The sequence below is a fragment of the Tursiops truncatus genome, chromosome 1 (assembly GCF_011762595.2).
Source record: "Tursiops truncatus isolate mTurTru1 chromosome 1, mTurTru1.mat.Y, whole genome shotgun sequence".
Classification (NCBI taxonomy): Eukaryota; Metazoa; Chordata; class Mammalia; order Artiodactyla; family Delphinidae; genus Tursiops; species Tursiops truncatus.
This window is the reverse complement of record NC_047034.1, coordinates 182,636,076-182,655,919: the sequence shown is the minus strand read 5'-3', so window position 1 is coordinate 182,655,919 and position 19,844 is coordinate 182,636,076. Positions and strand designations below refer to the sequence as shown.

At 66.5% G+C, this 19,844-nt stretch overlaps 1 long non-coding RNA gene across 1 annotated transcript; it reads left to right on the top strand.

The window, feature by feature from the left end:
- The first annotated feature begins 554 nt into the window (after positions 1 to 554).
- Positions 555 to 6,770, top strand: LOC141277320 (uncharacterized). Its single transcript, XR_012328491.1, has 2 exons — positions 555 to 4,697; positions 5,901 to 6,770. It is a non-coding gene; the product is annotated as an uncharacterized lncRNA (long non-coding RNA).
- The last annotated feature ends 13,074 nt before the right edge of the window (positions 6,771 to 19,844 follow it).

Below are 19,844 nucleotides of genomic sequence, written 5' to 3'. Positions count from 1 at the left end.
TCTGGCCGGGCGGGTGGGGCGGGGCCAGCTGGTGTCCCTGGCCGGGCCTAGTGCACGGCCAGGCTGGGCGCGCTGCGTCAGGCATCCAGGGCTGTGCTCACGGTGCCCTCCGCGGGGCTCCCAGCCAGAGCGGCTGGCAGTGGGACCACCGGACAGATGCTCACCTGTGAGCACGAGAAAGCGTCAGACACGGGGCAGCGGTGGAGAAGACCCCCCACCCTGCCCAGTGAGCAGGACACAGGGCCCAGGAGCTCCGCTGGAGAAGAGGAAGGGGCTGAGCCACCAGGGCTGGGATCAGAGACCCAGGTCCTCAGGCCCAGGACGGCTGCGGCACCTCGTCCGGGGCAGGGGTCTCCTGGCCTTGGGGGGCAGGTTCTGCTCGGGCGAGCGGCTGCGGGGCTGGGGCCGGGAGGAGAGCACCGGTGCGCCTGCTCTACACGCCCGGGGCCGGACTCGTGGAGGCGCCACCGAGAGGCCCAAGTGACCCAGTGCTGCGGCTGGCGCCGAGTGGGCAGCAGAGCCCAGGCAGCCAGGCCGGGTCATCCTGTTTCCCTCCCCTCGCCTCTGTTCTGCGTACACCTGGGGTTCCATCGGGCGCCAGAGGGCTGCAAGAGCCGGGCAGGATGGCGAGTTCCCATGAGTCCAAACCCCCACCCTGCTCTGCCCTCGGCGGGGCCTTGACCTGGGGGACGTGTGGCCCACACCCCAACTTCCTGTTTCTAAGAAAAAACAGTCCCAGAAAAGGCTCTGGTGGTTTGTGGAGGAGGTTCCCTGCCAAGGCCGGGCCGGGGAAGGGTGGTGTTGCGTCCAGAGGGCTGCAGCCGGCGCAGCCAGGCAGGTGTCACTGGCCGCGTCACTGGGGCGTCTGCCGTTCCCCACAACTGCTTCCCCGGCGGGAAGGCAGCGGCTGCTCCAACACGCCCGGTGTTCGGAGGCCCAGCTGGTCGGGGCTCCTCCGCCCAGTGCGGCCTCCCTGCAGGCACCCCTGCCAGGACACGGGCCTCGCCCCCGCCTTCTTGCGCCCCCGTGCCTGAGGTTGGTGCTGGGCCGGGTGCCCGGGCCTTCCCCCAGCCCCGGTTTACGCGGCACCCGCGAGACCGCGTCTCGGCCAGACGCCAGGGTGGCCCCCGGCCCTGGAGGTACCACCCCGCCTTGTCGGAGGCAGACTAGGCTCCTCCCCTTGCCCCGCCCACCCTGGGGGGAAGGGCGGGGGCGGAGAAGCCCCTGGAGAATTATAATGCTGGTTCCCAACATTCCAAATTCCTGCTCCTTCCGGCTTGGCCGGAAGCCGGGCTGGGGTGGGGGGAGGCGTTGGCGCGCGGGCTGGGTGCGGAGGCCTGTGGTAGGCCCTTTTGGGGTGAACCTAAGCCCCTTTGCCGCCTGCTTTGCACGCGGCTCCGGGTTCCCGGTCCGGAGTCTAGGGGTGCGGGTCGGGGGCCACGCCCTGCTGGGCCAAGGCTGCGCGCCACCCCAGGAGGCCTCTCCAAAGTCACGCGGGTCTCGGACGCCCAGCAAACGTGCCGATGGGGGTGCAGAGCGCGAACCCGAGATGCACCCCCAGCACGGGGTGTCCGTGTGGGGCCCGGCACCCAGTGAATCAGGCAGCGAGTAGGTGTCTCCGCCGGAGTGAGTCACCCGGAGGGTGTGCGCCCCTCGTGGGCGGTGCTAGGAGCCTGGGGGGCGGGCTGCGGGGACAGGGGCGGTGGGTTACGCCCTGCCCAGGAAGGCCCTGCTCCAGTCGGGACAGGGCAGATCCCCCCACTTCCTTCCCCGGAGCTGCCTCCTGAGATCCAGCGAGGCTGGAGAGGGGAGGCTGCTGCGCCCCATCTCCGCAGTCGAGGGGGCTTCCCCAGCAGAGCCGGGGCGGCGGGAACGCAGGCGGCCGGGGTCGGGAATGGCCGCGCAGCTGCCGCGCCCCCGCCCCGTGGCCTCAGTTTCCGATTACGCGTCTACAGAAACCCCGACGCGGCCCCCGGGCCCCGCCGCTCGGTTTCACTTCCCCTCCCCCTTCCCGGCGGGGGGCGCGGGGCTCAGTCCGCCTCCGATTCCGACGGGGGTGGGCACGGCGGCGCTTCCGGCCGTGGGGCGGGGTCGGAGATGGGGTTACGACGGGGCGGCCCGCCCCCCCTAGGCCCCTCCTCTCCACGCCTGCGCCGGGCGCGGGGGTGGGGCCGCGCGTTCCCCCGCCGCCGCGAGGTCGACCCCTCCACCCACCGCGAGGGGCGGGATCAGGTTCAGGCCCGGGGTGGGGGTGGGGGCGGAGCGGGCCGGGGCAACCCACACGCCGCAGCCCGGGCACTCGGGCCCGGGGCCCGGGGGTGGCGCGCGCTCGGGAAGGAGGGAGCGGGCGGCAGGAAGTGCCCCCCCTCCCGCCCTGCGCGCTGGGGAGAGGCGGGATGGGGGGGAGACAGAGGTGTACCCTGTGGGGGGAGGGGCCTTGGGGGCACGTTGGGCTGGAGCCCCCGCGCCCTCGCTCCGGGGTAAGATAGGGGCTCCCCACGCGCTCCGAGCGTCTCCCCTGCGGGGGCGGGCGGGCGCTGACGTGTCCACGCATCCGAGCGCCGCGCGGCCTAGGGGGGCCGGGGTGTCGGCGCGACCTCCGGCGGCGGAGGCGGGAACTGCACCTTCGGGCCGAGCGCGGGGAGGGGCTTGCTCCGGGGTCGGCACACGAGCCCGCCCTCCCCAGGAGGTTTCCGCTCAGCCTGCTTGGGTGTCCTTAACTTTGGGGGGCCGCCTGCCTTTTATGCCAGATCCGAAGCAAAACGGATCCTTTAAGACCCCTCGAACTTTGGGCAGCGCGTTCCCACCGGTGTGGAAAAGCATCCCTGTGAGAACCCTGCGCGGGCTCCCTGGAGGCCTTGGGCCCCGTCCCTCCCCACTGCCCTCCATGCAGGCGCAGAGTTGAGTCTAGTCACTGCTGGGGGGGGTGGGGGTGGGGAAGCCCCAGGGCACCCCAGCCCCCAGGGTGGGAGGTGGGATGGGCCTTGAAGGATGTGACCAGAGACGGCTTCGCATGACCTGCTCCCCTGTAGAAGTGCTCTCCCCGCCTCTCTCTCTGTCCCTGTCTTCTCTAGGCCTCGCCTCCTCTGTCCCCAGCCCTCACTGTCATCAGGATAACCCCCTCGTCTACACACCCTTCCTCTCCCTGGCACTGGCTGGTACTTGGGGCCCCCTCCCCAGGCCCTGCCGTGCCTCTGGGACCTCACCTCCCCACCCCCCCACCCCCACCAGCTCACAGCAGGTCTGGACTGTCCACTGGCCAGCTCTCCAGTGCACCCGCTGGCCAGCAGGTTCTTTCCAGATCGGGGCCTTTGTGGTGCTCCAGGTGCACCCCCAGCCCTGACCCAGGCATCTGCCTGAAGGCTCCCCTTCATCTCTGCTCCACCTTTGCCCTCTTTTCTAGTGGGGTCCTCGAGAGGGGCTCACCAAGGATTAGCCCACAGGATGAGAACCCCTGGAGGGCCAGCCCGGCCTCGATCTGGTGCAGAGGCCCCCGGTGGCTGACGCGGCCAGGCTGGCATCTGTGCTGCGTGGAGGGCCAAGGAGTGTTGAGGGCGCGGGGGTGCGGGGGGGTGGACAGCACTCCTCCCGGGCCCCTCCCCAGGTGGTCCCACCCACTGGGCTCTGGAGCCGCATCTGTGGGAGGGAGCTGTTCTGGTTCCTGTTGCCGGGTGTCCAGGGGGCAGGGTCGGGGGCGGCTGACAGTGCTCTGAGCCCCTGTGGACGGGAGGGTTACCAGGAGGACGGGTGTCCGTGTTCGGGGGAGCAGTCCCGCTCAGGGGCCGTGTGGGGCGGGAGGGCTGGCCTGCCAGCTGAGCCCGCACATCTGGTGTCCCCATGACAGTCCTATTTATAGTCTCCCTCGGAGAACGTCCCCGGCCGTGGCAGTGGGGCGCCCGCCCGCGCCTCAAGACCCAGGGCCTCGCGCCAAGAGGAGCCCGGGCTGGGGCAGCTGTGGCCAGTGTGGGTCACCGCCTGGCTCGCTTGCTCCCGGGACGCCCCCAGGCTTGCTGAGGGCCAGAGGCGGTCCCGGGCCTGAGGAGGGGGGGCCCGCGGCAGCCGCTCCCCACCTGCCTCCCAAGGTCCCCTGTGCCCACCCCAGCCCGGCTTTTCCATCAGAGAGGCCCCGGGCTGGCCCTCAGTGGCTGTCCCTGCCCTGAAGGGAGGGGGCAGGAAGGGGGGCGCCGCGGGCAGCTGTCTATGTGCCCTGGTGGTGCTGAAACAGGCCTGGAGACCCTCGCCGACTCCGCCAGGACCGAGGGCTCCCAGGGCACCTCGGGCTAGCAGTGAGCTCACCGAGCGGGCCAGGCTGCCCCGGAGCCTGGCTGGCAGGCTGGCCCCCCTGCGCCCTCCAGGAAGCCCTCCCTGGGGGTGGCGGGGGGGTGCTCTGCACAGCTGGCCTCGCCACCCGACTGACACCGAGACCAGGCGGCCTGCCCGGGCTGCGGAGAAGGGAGGCCTCCGCCGGGGGCATCCTGGGCGACCCGCCGGCCAGCGGGAGGGGAGGCTGGGGGGAGCGGCCTGGAGTGCTCTGAGGGGCTGTGCCTGCCGAGGCCCTGCTGGGAAGTGGGCTGGGCAGAGGGCAGGCGCCCCCAGCTCTCCCGGCTCTTCCCATCTCTGTGTGCGTCCCTTGTCTCTGGCTCAGTCTCCAGTCGGGGAACGAAGTTGCCAGGACTCAGGCGCGTGGCTGTCACTCGGTAAATGGCCCTTCCGTGAGTGGACCATCTGGAGTCAGTCCCCAGCCCCAGAAGTCAGAGGCAGGAGGAGGGTCCACCGGGGGCGCCGAGGCCCGGGGGAGAAAGGAGCCCCCTCCCACAGCCTGCTGGAGCCCGTGTAGCCTCCTGGGGTGTAAGGCAGCCTCAAGGCAGCCCCCCATCAGCCTCTGTCCATCTGCCCGCCCCACCCCGGTGTGGAGGAGGGTGGCTTGGAGGCCCCACCTGGCCCACTGGTGCTGCTCTCCTGGGAGACTCCCAAGAGGCCTGCCTGCCTCTGAGGAGAAGGCCCCAGGCGGGGGGCTCTCCAGGCCAGAGGCAGACGCATAGCCGCCCCCGAGAGGCAGGCCCGCCGGAGCCCCCGCCTGCCTGGGGGGCACCGTCTGCCGGTAGGGCCCTGCCTGCGGCCGCCTTGCCGCTCTGGCCTTTCGTGGTCCAGGCTGGATGCTGCCCCTCCCAGGACCCCCTCTTCCCCCCCAGCTCCTCCTCCAGAGCTGGTGTAATGGCCGGGCCGGCACCTCCGGCTTCTGCTGACCCTCCCTCTTTTTTTTTTTTTTTTGTTGAGAATTCAGATTTTCTACAGATTTGTCTGTGGGACACAGTGTGAGGACTGGGGGTCCTAACGGGCTGGGGGCGGTGCCTCTGGTGTCTGAACCCCCCCCAGCACCCCCTGACCTTCAGCTGAAGTCCTGGTGGGTCCCTGGGGCCGTGGCTCAGGCGCGCGGCCAGGAGCGGTGCCCGCCCCCCACCCAGGACTCCTGGCAGCGGGTGGGCACGAGGGGAGGGGCAGGGGACAGCGCCTTTCACCTGGGACTGTCCTGCCCCCACCCCACCTCCTGGGTTCCAAGCAGCCCCTGCCCTCGGGCCTTCGGAAAGTAGGAGGTTTCGTGGGCCCTGTGTTTGCAGAGGCTGCCGACTGAACAGCCAGCTTCGCTCCAAGTCTGCGGGGGCACCCACGGTGGGCAGCCCCCGCCCCACGTCCCGGGAGGCCCGCATCGTCCTTGTGGGGCGGCGACCTTGAACTTGCTGCCCTGGGTTTGGGGACTGAAAATCGTGATTCTGATTTGGAATTCAACCCCAGAAGATGCCTCCTGACCCGGGCGTGTGGGAAACACAGCAGCTGCTTCTGTTTCCAGCATTTTTGTTTTTTAAATTGAAACATCATTTTCATTGTTTTTCTTTTGACAGAAGTGTGGTTTTATCTTGAAGCAAAGAAGGAGCTGCAGAGCGACTTGCCGAGTCTTGGGGTGGAGCCGGTGGATGACGGGGCCTGGAGGAAGCTGTCTTAGGGGATTTTCAAGGGCATGGGGTCCTGGCCAGGGCTCTGCCCCCGGGATTCACGCAGCCCTGTGTGGACACCGCCCCCGGCAGCTCACCTGCCACACCCTCCGGAGGGGGCGCTGTCCTGCACCCCCTCCATCTGCCTCCACCACTTTGGGTGGGGTAGAGCCCCCAGGAGCCCAGGCATGATGCAGGAGTCAGGGGTTCCCGAGGACGGGCCCCTTCTGGGAACTCACTGCTGGGACACCTGCAGCCTGTCCTCTCCTGACAGACATTCAGAGGCGGAGGCCCTGCTAGACCAGGCTGGCAGCGTCTGTGGCTCCTGGAGCTCGTCGAACCAGAAGGAGGCTGACAGATGCCGCTTGCTCCAGGCTCCCCAGCTGCCACCCCACGTCTCGGGCTCGGAACTCCATCAGCTCCCTCATCGTGGAGGTCCTGGAACCCCCTTTCCCTCACTGGCTGTCATTCCTCTCTGTTCCTCATGCTGAAGCTGGCCCTTGGCGGGGCTCACGGCCCAGCCACTCCCCCTGCCCTGGGAGCCGGACCGAGCAGAGGTGGAGGGTCGCCTGGGGCCGGGGCTCAGCTCCCCCGTCCTGCAGGGGATCAGCTCCACCCCGCTGCCCCATCTGCCAGCTGTCGACCGTGTATTGGGGCAGGTGTGTTGAGGCAAATTGGGTGGGAAACCTACTGAGAGAAAAGCAGGAAGGGTGCAGGGCTCTCGTGCTCTGGATTGGTTTTGGTCGTTAGCCTCCTCCTGCCTTTCACGTTAGAACATAATTATTCCACATCGACCTACGTCCTAAAGACACATGGACCTCTGCTTCCTCCATCCCTCATTACATCCATCCCCATCCACCCACCCACCATCCATCTATCCATCCCTCTGTTTATTCATACTTCCATCAGTCTGTCCACCTACCCACCCACCATCCGTCCGTCTGTCCTTCCAGCTGTCCCCCCACCAAAGCCCCGCTCTGCACACCTCCTCTGCCTGTTTGTCTCCAGTGCCTGCACGCTGCCCGGCTTGGAGTAGCGGCTGCACCAACTGGGTTCTCCGCATTCACCCATTCCTTACAAATACCCGCTGGGTGCCTTGTGTAGGCCACATGCTGCTCCAGGTGCCGAGGTGTGCTGGTGTACAGAAATGAAGAAATGCCCACCCTCTGGGAGATTCGTTTGTGAAACGCACGGCGTCCTAGCCCGTGGCACGTGCAGAAGACGGAAGAGGAAGCAGGGAGCTGGAGGCCGTGTTGCTGGAGCTGGGGTGGGGAAGGCCTCGTGAGGAGGTAAAGAGCGAGTGCAAAGGCCCTGAGGCAGAAGCATGCCCAGCTTAGCTGAAGGAGCAGCGAGCCCTGGGGTCACCTGGTGGAGGAGAGACGTCGGGGCAGGGCGAGTGCTGGGTGGAGTGAGATGGGGTCAGCTGGGGATGCACCTTGAAGACCTGCAGGATTGCTGGGGTTGAGGTGGGGGCGTGGACCACAGAGCAAGAGAGAACAAAGGCGGACGTGGAGGATTTGGGCCTTAACGACAGAAGACTGCGTAGCTGTCAGCCCAGCAGGAGGAGCGGGTGTGGGGCACGTCAGGTCTACGGTGCCCTGGACGCCCGAGGGGGCTGCCGCACCACCGCTGCTGAAGCCAGGGGAGACCAGGAGACAGCGAGCTCCCCGGGAGGTGGGGGGGCGGCCCAAGCCCCAGGCCCCAGGGCTGAGTCAAGGGGATGGGGGGCCTTGCCAGGGCCACGTCTGGTACCTGGAGCCCCTTGGGGCAGGTGGCCCTGCTCTGAGCGCTGAAGTGGGGGTGGGGTGCTCACGGGGACGGGGGGGTGCAGATGGCGAGCGTAGGAGGGAAATGGGTGCGGGATGAGGGGCGGGGGGTCAGCAGGGCGTTTCGGATGGGAAGCAGCAGCTTCATCCTCATGGCTGGGGGCTCAGGGGCCCGTCCACTCGGGTCCAGGGGTGACTGTGCCGGTGAGGGAGGGGCTGAGGGCTCTGGGCGTCCCCTCCCCCTTCCTCCCACTCTGCGAGGGCAGCAGGTGGCCAGGGAGAGGAGGAGGTCGTGGGCTTCGAGGCAGGGGGTGAGCCCAGCCCTGTGTGGATGCGGGGAGATCTGGGGGCCCTGGGCGGAGGCTTTGGATCCGGGGTCTGGAGTGTGGCCGCACCCCGAGTAGGAGGTTGGCAGGTGCGGGCCCCTCCGCCGGCTCCTCCACGTGGCTGCTCGTCCAGCTGCCCCCAGGCCTCCCGGCGTGTCCCCTGCTCTATCCCCGAGCCCCAGACCTGGCTGATTGGCTGGGGGTGCGTTTCAGAGGCAGCTGTGAAATCTGACAAGCCGCCCCTGCAGACACGGCCTCTGGTTTCCGGAAAACCGATCACCTGCCTACGGCCTCTTGATTCTCGTTTGGGAGCCGTCCTGAGCCTCAGGCTGCCAGCGGGGCCCCGGAGCCACCCTCCAGGGCAGGGACGGCGGGGAGGCAGGCGCTGGCCGGCCGGCCTCCGGGCAGTGCTGGCCCGAGGGGTCTGCTGGGCCGGCTTTGCTGCAGGGCTCTGTGGCCAGGGGACTGGGACCGCCAGGCCTGGGCTCACCCCGGGGAGAGCGCGGGTGGCGCAGACGTGCCAGCCGAGAAGGGCACCAGCCACCACCGGCCGCCCCGCCTTGGGACGCCCAGATGAGCCGCCACGTGTGTCCGGGGGTCGGGGAGGAGCCCCCCCTCGGAAGTCGGTGTTGGCGCGTTCTATTAAAGTCAGTGGTGGGTCCCCCGGGCAGCGCCCTAGCTCGGCGCTGCAGGGCCGCTCCAGGGGCGTGGGGCTGCTGGCCCGAGCCCTGCGCCGAGACCCGAAGGTGTTCGAAGGCAGCGGGCAGCGTGTGGCCCGGGAACGGAGGGGTGGCCACGTCACGGATCACGACGACACACCCCCTGCGAGAGGCGGGCACTTGGACCAGGCTGCCGCCGCCCTCAGATCCCCCGCACCCCCCAACCCCCACCCAGGGACCCCGCCTCAGTACCCTGCCCGGGGCTCCAGGCCCTTCTCCTGGGGAGCTGGGTGTGCAACGCAGGTGAATAAGTGCATTTGGGGTGAGGGAAGTCACCTCCCACCCCGTGTCCTGGGGCAGAGCTGGGGCCGGACCCAAGGACACATGCCAGCTCTGCAAGGTGGGCCGGGCTCAGGGCCTCCCCACCCCGCCGATGGGGCAGCGTGGCTGAGGGCAGGGGTTCTTCTGAAAATACTTTCCTATCTTTTTAGAAGAAAAATAATTCACTTCCTCTAGGATGCTTTTAAAAATAATTAGCCTCTGAAGACACGGCTGTCTGGCTTGTGTTGTGGGAAGGGGCGGCTCTGGGGGTGGGATTGCTGCCCGCTGGGGGACATGGGAGAGGAGGAAACGCTTTTCTTCCGTGCAGTCTGTAAACTGTCTGGAGAGCTTCAAAGTTGGAGAAACCATAAAAAAGAAAATAAGAAATAACAGAAAGTGAGGTTGCCATGGAAACCGTCCTCTCCCGCCCTAGCCCGCCAGTGCTGGCACCAGAGCGTGGAAAAAGCTCGCAGGGCTGGCCGGGGCTCCCACCAGGAATGCGGCCGCAGCTGAGGGGGGCGCGGGAGTCGGCTCCCACCGTCAGGGAACATTCCAGCACCCGGGGTGGAAAACAGGCCACCTCCCTGGCTGCGCTCTACCCTCCGGCTCGGGCCAGCCTGGGGGCCGCGGACGCCCCGCGTTCCTGGGGCGGGACGAGAAAGGGCCTCTGGGGCTGGCAGGAATTTGCTTGACCTTGAGTCAGTTCCTTCAGAAGAAGCCACAGTTCTGGGGGTCCTGGGGGCCGGCTTGGGCCGCTGGGAGGGGGCCCACATTCCGCAGCCGGGCACCGGGCCTCCCTGGCCGGCCTGGAGGAAAACGGTGCATGGCAACGCCGCAGTGTTTCCAAGCAGCCCGGTTTCTAGGTGTTCCCGGGAACACGCAGCCACACCAGCCGCGGCCAAGGGCGCCGGCGGGGGAGCCGGCGAGAGCTCAGTGGGCAGCGGCCGCAGAGCCGGGCCCCAGCCCTCATCTGACCTTGTTCCTGAGGCCCTTCTCCCAGCAGATGGGAGAGGGCCTGGCCAGGGGCCCCCTTGCCGGCCTCGGAAACCACCCAAGGCCCAGCCCAACCGCCACGTGGTCCCACCGTGGGCCCGGCGCCCGGCCGAGCCTGGCCTGGCTTGACCCACATCTCAGAGACCCGACCGTCCACCTGGCTTTGCCCCTCACAGCCTGGCAGTCCATTCGGTCCCCTGCTGGCTTCTCCCAGCTGGTGCAGAGGGGCACACTGTCTGCCTAGGCTCGCCACCTCCTCCTTGGGCGCACGCGAGGGTTCCGGGGTCCTGTTGGGGGTGACCTCGGGGCTGGTCCTGTTGGCCAGTTGGCAGGAGTGTGTAGCTGTTGTTAGGACGGCCAGTGCCAGCTCAGAGAGCCAGGCGGGGGCACTGCCTGGAACCCCAGCGCTGCCCGTGCACGGGGGCCTTTCCGGCTGAGGCCACCAGCAGGGCTCGCTAACACTCCCAGCTGCACGAGGGGTCGGGGGGGCCACACCCGGAGGCCTGCCTGCCCTCTGACCAGGACCCCAGACGGACCCAGGGACTTTCGCCTTGGCCGAGGGGACAGGGAGGCGCCCTGCTGGCACGCACAGTCCTTGCAAGGGACTGAGCCTTGGGAGGGGCTTGGTGAGGACCCTCGGCCGGTTGCCCCTCCACCTGCCCAGGCCCCTCTTGGTGCGGCCTTGGGGGGGCCCAGAGACCCTTGGGGGCACCCTCGTGCAACCCGAGGCCCATCCGGAGCCCTGGGAGCTACCCTTTCTGATGAGGCATTTGGAGGTCGACACAAATGACTCATTCGGATCGTGGAGTGACAGCCGGAGATGCCCCACCTGGCCGTGTCCGCCGCTGCCCGCCTACCTGGGAAGGCCGCTGCTGCCAGCTGTGCCGTGACCACCCTGTCAGGCCTGCGGGGAGAAGAGGAGAAGGCCCTTGAAGGCACTGCCCGGGTCCCCCGCATCCGGGCCTGAGGACAGCGGAAGCCTCAGGCCCGCCCTCGTGTGACCATCCTGTCCTCCCAGGCCCATTGCTGCCTTTGAGGGGGAGTGTGCGCCAGCCCCTCTCCGCTCTGCCTGCACCTGGAGGGGGGTCCCTGCGAGCCCTGGGACCTGGGTCTCCGGCCCTCAGCCCCCGAACCTTGCCGTCCGATCCCAAACGTGCCCACAGACGGATGGAGCCAGAGCTGGAGCCAGACAAACCCAGTCCCAGCCCCACTGCGGGCGCTGCCCTGTAGAATCCCGGGGCTGCTCTGAAAAGTGGGCGTCAGCTGCACTGAGGCCTCACGGAGGTGCGGAGTCTGTTTGGGGAGGACACAGGAGCTGCGTTTATTTCCCAGCGAGAAGTGACAAGCGGCAGCTGGGACTCGGGGGGTCTGGGGCCATGGGCGCTGGTGTCCCCTCGTGAGGCAGGAGAGAAAAGGCAGCGGGTGAAGACAGGAGGTCGCGGGGCTCCCAGGGGCCCAGCTGTTCAGCCCCGAGGCCCAGTCCAACGTTTCCGGCTCGACCATGCGGGCTTCTGCTCTGCAGTGAGTGACGGGCTCACCCCGCCTGCCCGCAGGGGAGGGTCACCTGCCCAGGAGGACCACCTGGGCTTCACCTCCAGGCAAGGGCAGGGCACTGTGCCCCAGCTGAGCCCTGACTGCACCCTCCGTTTCTGCCCAGCCTCGTCCACGCATCCTCGGGGGACAAGGGAGCCGGTGCCGTGTGGACGGCAACCCTGAATCCTTGGGCTGCTGGAGCTACAGAGTCCCAGGTGCCACAGGCTGGGCTTTGCCCTGACTTAGCCCCCAAAGGGACTTAGGGGAGTGGGCGGGCTCCCCCCACCCCTGCCCTCTGTGGCTGGTGGTTTCCTGTCATCAGAGCCTGGGGGTGCCTGGCACAGGCTTGGTGACCCACCAGGTTCTGACCCCTTGCCAAGCTTCCACACCTCAAGCGTGGTTTGGGTGATAAAAAATTAAAGACAAAAGATTTTAAAATTCCTTCATTTGCAGTGGGGGAGATGGGCCTTGGCTCGGACCCAGGAGCCGCGTTAAAGATTCTGAAGTGCGGGTATTCAGCTCTAAGAATAACCGGAGCCTGTCAGGCTGCCAGCTTTAAGAGAAATAAACGGGGTTACAAGAACCCTGAGAGTTTTTACAGAGCCCTCAGGGCTTCGAGAAAACAGAGGCAGAGCCGGGAGGGAGCCAGCGGATTAGCTGACGGTTCTGGTAGTCCCGAGGGCTCGGGGGCTGGCCCTGTGGGGACCGGTGCAGCTGCAGCCCGGGCGGTGTGTGAGGTGGAGGTTCTGTCTGAGCCCAGAAATGCTGACTGGGCGCCCACTGTGTGCACAGCGCTGGAATCAGGAGGGCTCAGGGCTGGGATGCTAACGGACTTCCTCTCGGAATCCACCTGGACTCCAGGTCAGTGGGGAAGCGTGCGTGGGGTCAGTGGGGAGACCCGAGACCCAGGTTTGGGGGGGCTGGGGATGGGGCAGGATGTGGGAGGGGCCGAGTGCACCCGAGGTCCTGCAGTCCCCCATCCAAGACCTTCCTTCTGTCTGTGGCTGGTGTCCTTGTCTTCATGTTTCTTGTGCTCAGGGTTCTTGAGTGTCTGAGATCTGTGGGTTCATAGTTGTCATCAAATTTGAAAACATTTTGTTTGTTTGTTTGTTTTTGTTTTTTTGCCATACGCGGGCCTCTCACTGTTGTGGCCTCTCCCGTTGCGGAGCACAGGCTCCGGACGCGCAGGCTCAGCGGCCATGGCTCACGGGCCCAGCCGCTCCGCGGCACGTGGGATCTTCCCGGACTGGGGCACGAACCCGTGTCCCCTGCATCGGCAGGCGGACTCTCAACCACTGTGCCACCAGGGAAGCCCAGATTTGAAAACATTTTGGCCATAATTTCTTCAAATATGTTTTCCACCTCCTCCTCGCCCCATCACTTTGGAAGCTCCGATTCTGTGTACGCGTTTGGCCTCTTGAAGTCGTCTCAGGGTTTAATGAGCAAGATCTGCTTACCGTGTCCGGTCTTATCTTGCTTTGGGTTTCATCCGGGATGGCCGTGTCTTCAAGCCCACTCGCCCACTGCGTGGCCATTACCCCTCCGTCAGACATCGCAGTTTCAATCTCCAGACGTTTGATTCAGTCTTCTCAACCTTCCATGTTCCATCAGTTGTCACCGGTCCAGCGTATGTGCCCATGAATTCTTCCACTTGTGTCGTCCAGGGTCAGTTTTGATGGACTGATTTTTCTCCTCGTTACGGGTTCTGCTTTCCTGCATTCTCTGTGTGCCCGGTAATCTTTGGTGAGAAGCTAGACATTGTGGGTTTTACCTTCTTGGCTGCCGGATACTTTCGTATTCTTGTAAATATCCTTGGTGCTGTTACATTACTTAGAAACAGTGCGATCCTCTTGGGTCTTGCTTTTAAGGTTCGTTCGGTGGGGTTTAAGGTAGGACCCTTGTGAGTACCAACGCCCCGTGAATTTGGAGGTCTTCTGGCCTGGCTGTTGGAACGAGCCCGCACTTTTCACAGCCCGTGTGAGCTCTGGACCCGACTCCCTTTAACCTTCTTGGTGGGTCTCTCCTGGCCTCTGGCACGATCCTCACATGCACGGGCTGATCCGTGCTCTGCAGACTCTGGGGCTCTCTCCTCTCTGTGCTGCGAACTCTTGCCGCCTCGGCTTTCCGGGCCTCCCAGCTCCGTGTCTCCCCGCCGGGGCATCCCTGAGCCCGCCTGGGTCCCCTGCCTGTGCCACAGCTGGAGACCCCGGAGGCAGCGCACTGGGGGACCCGAGAGCTCACCCCGATGGTTCACCCCGAGGGCTCACCCCGACGGTTCACCCCAATGGCTCACCCCGAGGGCTCACCCCGACGGTTCAGCGTCATGGTTCCCCATTCCTCGACATCAGATGTACAATGTCTCGAGGACTGTTGTGTCCTGGATCTTGTCCAGTGTCTTACTTGTTTACTTGCGGGAGGGCAAATCCAGCCCCTTGCATTCCATCTTGGCTGGAAGCAGAAGTCCGTTTCTGCATTTACAGACCAAACCGAGGCCTGGTGCCCAGACAGCACCAACTTGTCTTCCAGGGACCCTGCCTGAAGGGTGGGGCTCCTCAGGGGGAGGGCGACCTCGAGCTCCTGCTGCGTGGGGCTGTCCGTCCAGGGCCTTTGTCAGGCGTCTTGACCTGACAGATGTGTCCCTGTGACACGAGGCCTGTAGTGAAGCCCCCCTGGTGGGTCCCCCCGAGTCCTCCACGAGGCCCAGGGGCCTCACCCTCTGCCTGCTCCAGTGGGACACGTGGTCCAGCTGGGCCTCCTGCGAGGGTCCCTGTCGGGCACTCAGCTACCCAAGGGACCCACCAGTCCGTTGGCTGCCCTCTTGGCACAGGTGGCCCCACGGCCGTGCCTCTCCTTTCCGGAGGCCCTGAGAGTGTCCTGCCAGAGCTGGTGCGTCGCAGCACTGCACTGGGGTCACAGAGGCCCTAGGATTCTGCCCTGGACTTTCTCTGCTGAAATTACCGGGAGCACGTCTGATCCTGAGCGGAGCTGTTGCCAAGGCGACGCCCACGGAGCCTAGGCTGGGTGTGGGGCTACAGCTGAGCTCCGTGGCCCGTGGCTTCTCACTGCTTTTCCACGTGGCCCAGGTCAGGAGAGCCAATGGGCAGAGGTGAGAAAAGGGCCGTGATTGGATGAGAAGCTTGAGGCTGGTCGGCCAGACCCCGGCGAGCAGAGCGCCTGCACACAGCCGGCTCTTCTGCAGGCAGCTGGCTGCAGGAGGCGCTGGGCATTGGGAGCCGCTGGCCAGGTGCCCAGTGACCACGGGAGAAAGGGGCTCACGCTCTGGAGAGACCGGTTCCCTACTGGGCCCGGCGTCTCCAGCAGCCCACGTGAGCCGGGCCTGTCCACCCACAGACCCGCCGGGGACGGGCTGGGGTGCGGGCTCTGGGCGCGGTCAGACCTGCGCCTGACCCTTGAGGTCATCTGTTTTCCAGTCTCTGGAGTGTGGCGTGGGGTGTGGATCCCCCGAGGCCTATCTGGGCATGGGGACCAGTCTTTGAGGCTGACCCGCTGCGAGAGCGTGGGGACCCCTTCCCGCGGCCTGGTCAGAGGACAGCCCCGGGCAGTCTGGGTCGAGGCCCAGGATCCTGGGGGTGGGCGGGAGCGTCACGCCAGCACTCGTGGGATGTGCCGGCTGACAGGGCCCAGTCAAGGCCCCAGTTCGGGAAAACTGTCGCCCTGAGGGTCTGCAGCCTGCAGAGAAGCCCGCCCAGGCTCCCCCAACCTGCTGCTCATGTGGGGCGTGGGCCCCGGGGCTTCTCTGGCCCCCGCGGAGAGCCCATACGAAAGTTCCAAAATTAAAAGTCAGCTCGTCGCAGCACTGCGGCTGGCCCTGACGTGGGGCCTAGCCGGGAACTGTCACTGCCTCCCTAGGACCCCAAGAGACGGGGGGTCTCACGCAGTGCCATGGGCTCTGGAGCAACAGCCCCAGGTTGGCGCGGGCCTCCGGGCGGCTCCTCTCCCAGAGCCTCCTGTGCCCCGCACGGCACCGCTGGGCAGTCAGCTCCAGGCCCTGGAAAGCCTGCAGGGTGTTTTGTGTTTGGGGGTGCCTGCTGAGGGGGTCCCTCGGCCGGGGGATCGTGGGTGGTGCCCTGGGGGTCGGCGTGTGAAGGGTTAAGGGCTCTGTCGGGCCTCCAGCCTCCGCATCTGCCGTCGGGGTGATTCTTCCAGCCCTGCGTCAGGGGGGAAGCATCCCGCTCTGCTGTGGGGCGGAGCGGTCAGGGTGCCAGAGCCGCGCTTCCCGGCCAGCTGTTCCCGCCTGGCCCACACCTGCTCTGGCTTGTTATTCCTGCGGACAAGACGGGCTCACTTCTCAGTCTTTGAAAGTCTCTAAAGAAGTAAAGAACCTTCCGTTTCTCTTGTTCTCCATGAATGCCCACCCCGAGGAGCTCCCTGCTGAGGGCCGGGAAGGCAGAGGGCCCGTGGGCTTTGCCTCAGTCCTCACGTGGGGAGCCTTCGGGTCATTCGAGATTCAGTTCTAAAGCATCTGCCTGTGGGCCCCTGGGCTGAGCCCCGTGGAGGACACGGAGTCGGGGGAGGGCTCCCAGAATTGGCCCCCAAAGGCCAGAGGGTACGGTGGGAGGCCTGGGGTCCCGGGAGAGGCAGGCAGCCCCTGGCCTGTGGCCGTGGAGTTGCCCGTTTACTCCATCACGGGGGCCGAGGGGGCCCCGTCCCTGCCCTGCGGCTGCAGGTGTGCTTCCCTCTTGTCTGCCTACTGTGGCCTCACCAAGCCGGGCCTGCCTGACTGGGCCCAGCACATTCGGGGTGCGGGGACCAGCGCTCGAGACAGGAACTGCTGACCCCGGTGGTTCCTGGACTGCGCCCCACCTCCCTCCAGTCCAGTCCAGGGCTGTCCTGGACTCGGCAGAGGCGGGGGGCCGGCGGGCGGAGGGGAGCCCAGGATGCAGGCTCAGGGAGGACGCGAGCCTGTCTTAGGGGCTCGGCGGTCACCGCGACCCTCTGCGGAGGTGGGGGGCTCTTGGACCGCGGGCTTCAACTGTCTATTCAAGTAGAAAATTGTCTCCATCTGCGTTGGCCTAATGACTGATTAAATGACTAATCACGGAAGCCTTAATGAAGCCCGTTTTTCTCTGAGCGAGCAGGGCGTGTCGCTGTGTGTCAGGCTCCGGCTGGTCCTCCGCTGAGCAGTTTCGGGCAAGGTCAAGTGCAGCCACCAGGCTGATGGGGCTGCGGGCGCGTCTTCCTGTCACAGAGCCGGCATCCAGGATTTCTGGGGAAGATGCAACCAGAGCCACGTGCTCCCCAATTCGGTGGAATTCTCCCGTGTGGCCGGGCAGGCTCACGGCCACGGTTCTGAAATGGAGAATGTCTTGTGCAGCTGACACAGTCTCACATCATTCAGGAACTGACAGGGCTCTGTGTCATGCTGTGAAATTCCGTAATACGCCAGGAATGTCTCCGCAGGAATGCAGCGAGGCCTGCGGTGGAGACCACGCTCTCCCGGGAAGCAGCGCGGCACAGGGCCGCCCTCCAGCCTCCCTGGGTCCTGGGGCCGCAGGGAGGGGCCACCCTGTCCGCACGCCGTCTCCCCTGGTCTGGCACTGCGGGGACTGGGGACCAGGGCAGGCTCCCCTGACCGTGGTAGGGCAGCAACCAGACTCTGAGACACAAAGAAGCCACGTATGCGATGGCCGGAAAGAGCCAGAGCCCCGTGGACGCAGGCCATTCATTCCCAGGGGAAGGGGAGTTCAAGGCGGCCACACCCCCTGTACGGCCCCCAGGACTCGGGCCCTCCCTTGTCGTCCACATGCAGGGCCCTTCCAGGCCGGAACCCTGCCGGGTGGGCGCGAACCCTGCCTGCTCCCTCCACAGGGCGGGGTTTGTGTGGTGAGGGGCCCCGGTGGGCTGGGCGCCCCTTCCCTGGGTGGGCGTGCACCTCCAGGAGCAAATGGTCAGAGCGTGTCTGCGGCGGGGCCGGGGCCTGGTGGGCTGCCGGCTAGGCTCTGGGGAGGCCGCGACCCCCAGGCCGAGGGTGCCGGTCTGCCCCAGCGGGACCCCTTCCCTCCACGGAAAGGCTTACTTTAGGGGGCACAAAGGTAATTTAATTAAACCTGAACATTGTGACCAACAGCAGGTGGTTCCCCTTGAACTTGCCCCTGTGTTACGTGAAATAAAGACCCTCTCGGCTCTGAGGCTGCAGGGCCCGCGTCACCCAGCCCTCGTGGGGGTGGAGAGGCACCCTTGCAACCCCGGCTACTGTTGGAACCCTCTAGATGGTGACGATGGGTGCAGCTAGCAAGTGACGACGTGAGGTGTCCTGCGGCTCTGAGGGGTTACCAGGGGAGGACACGCAGGGGCCCTGGGGCAGGAGGGCAGGCAGGTGGTGGCTGAGTGGGGGGCCATGCGGGCTGTGGGCATGGCCGGGGCTGCTCTGAGGGTCAAGTGGCCCTGGGGCCGCAAGGTCAGCTCGCCCTGGGCCCAGCCCCACAGTCGGCCGCCTGGACCACTTCCGCGGGCCCCGGAAGCTGAGCAGCGCCGGCCTACCCTTGGTCTCCTCCTGGGTCACCCTGGGTTGGGGGGTGGCGGCCACCTGAATTCAGCGGCTCCTTCCACCCTTCCTGGACCTTGGGGTCCGACGCCTCAAGGCCAAAGCCTACAGGCCAGCCTGGAGGCTCCACGGTCACGGCCAGGTGTCGGATGGCCCCAAACTCAGGGCCCCGTGGACGGGGTTTTGGGGGAAACGGAAAGGGTTTCCAGCGTTGCCTGCTGCGCACTTGCCAACCAGAGGGGAGGGCGAGGGCTGGGCTGCACCCGCCGGGCATCCACGTACGCCGTCTCGCTCCCGTGAAGACTGTGGGTACCTCAAGGAACCTCGTCTGCAGGCAGGTGTTTGCCAGTTGGCCCGAGATTCGGAACAAGCAGGAGACAGTTGTGGCGGTTTGCAGTCAGCTTCTGTCAATATCTGCGTCTTTAGCAAGAGTGACGGACACGTCTGAGAGAGCAACCACCCCGGCGGGGGGGTACGGCGACTCTGGGGTTTGCTGCCGGGGGGAAGAGCGAGCGGGGAGAGCCTCGTCTGGGGTGGCCCTGGCAGGGCCTCGGCAGCCTTGGGCTGTACCAGGAGTGACCGATGGTCTGTGCCCCCCGGGGTTGCCACAGGGTGAGACCCGCGGGCGGCCCCCATGCTGGCCTCTCCCAGGCTTTGCCTCCTTCTGCCCCCCCCAGCCCTCCCCCCGCCCCCAGGGCTGGGAGGCAGACTGTCAAGAAACAAATGCGGAAATGCGGATGGTGACACAGGACGGGCTTGGCTTTGCTGGACGGGGACGGCCCTGTGGCCTCTGCGTTTGCCTGAGCCAGCCCGGGGGGGTGGGGGGCCAGCGGGAGACCCGACTGGCCCTGCACTCCGTCTTGGTGTCTGGGTCAGGCCCTGCAGGCTAGCTGCCCATTACAGAAAGAGGGGTCCCCCAGCCGACCGTGGGGGAGGGAACCGCCGTGTGTTGCTGGTGAGACCGTTCGGGGCAGGAGGCACTAAGGACTCAGGAGGCCCCGCCGGCTGCAGGGGCCCACGTGCCCCTTCTCCCCCCACCCCCGCCCCCTGTGGGTCTGTCATTCACAAACCAGAGCCCCAGCCTGGGACCTGGCCGCCGGGTGGGGCCTCGAAAGGCGTCAGGAGGAGGTGTCACTGTGCCCCGGTCGTGTAGCGGGGAGCCCTGTGCAAACGCTGTGCCTCCTGGCAGGGGTGGGGACAGTGGGCCCAGCGGGAACCGAATGTCCACGGCTCTGCGGGAATTCTCAGTGCAAACCCGGAGGCCCAGGTGCTTCTGACTTGCCAGAGCCGGCTGCTGGAGAGGATGGGTTTCTTAGAAGTCCCAAAGGTGGGCTTTTGGGTCCAGAGGCAGGTGTGGAGGCTGGCACAGGGCACTGACGCCTGAACAAGCGCGAGGAAGTTGTGGTGGGCAGGGACCAGGACGGCCCGCGCCCCATAACGCAGAGCAGGAGGTGCTGGGGACCTCCGGCCGGTCCCCGCCTCTTCCCTGTATGGGGCCGGGGACCACACAGACCCAGAGCAGGTCGGGGACTCGGGGGCACAGAGCTGGGGCCCTGGAGGAAGCCTTGAGGCCAATGCCCGTCAGCACAGGGCATCTGGGCAGTGGGAGTGTTGGGATCTGTGGGGGGAAAGGACCTCACGGCTGCAGGAACTGGCCCCGGGGCCTGGGAGGTGGATGCAGGCCAGGCAGGTGGGCTCGGGCCGGGGCGCTGGGGCCAGGTCGGGGTTTGCCTGTCCACACTGGCACGTGT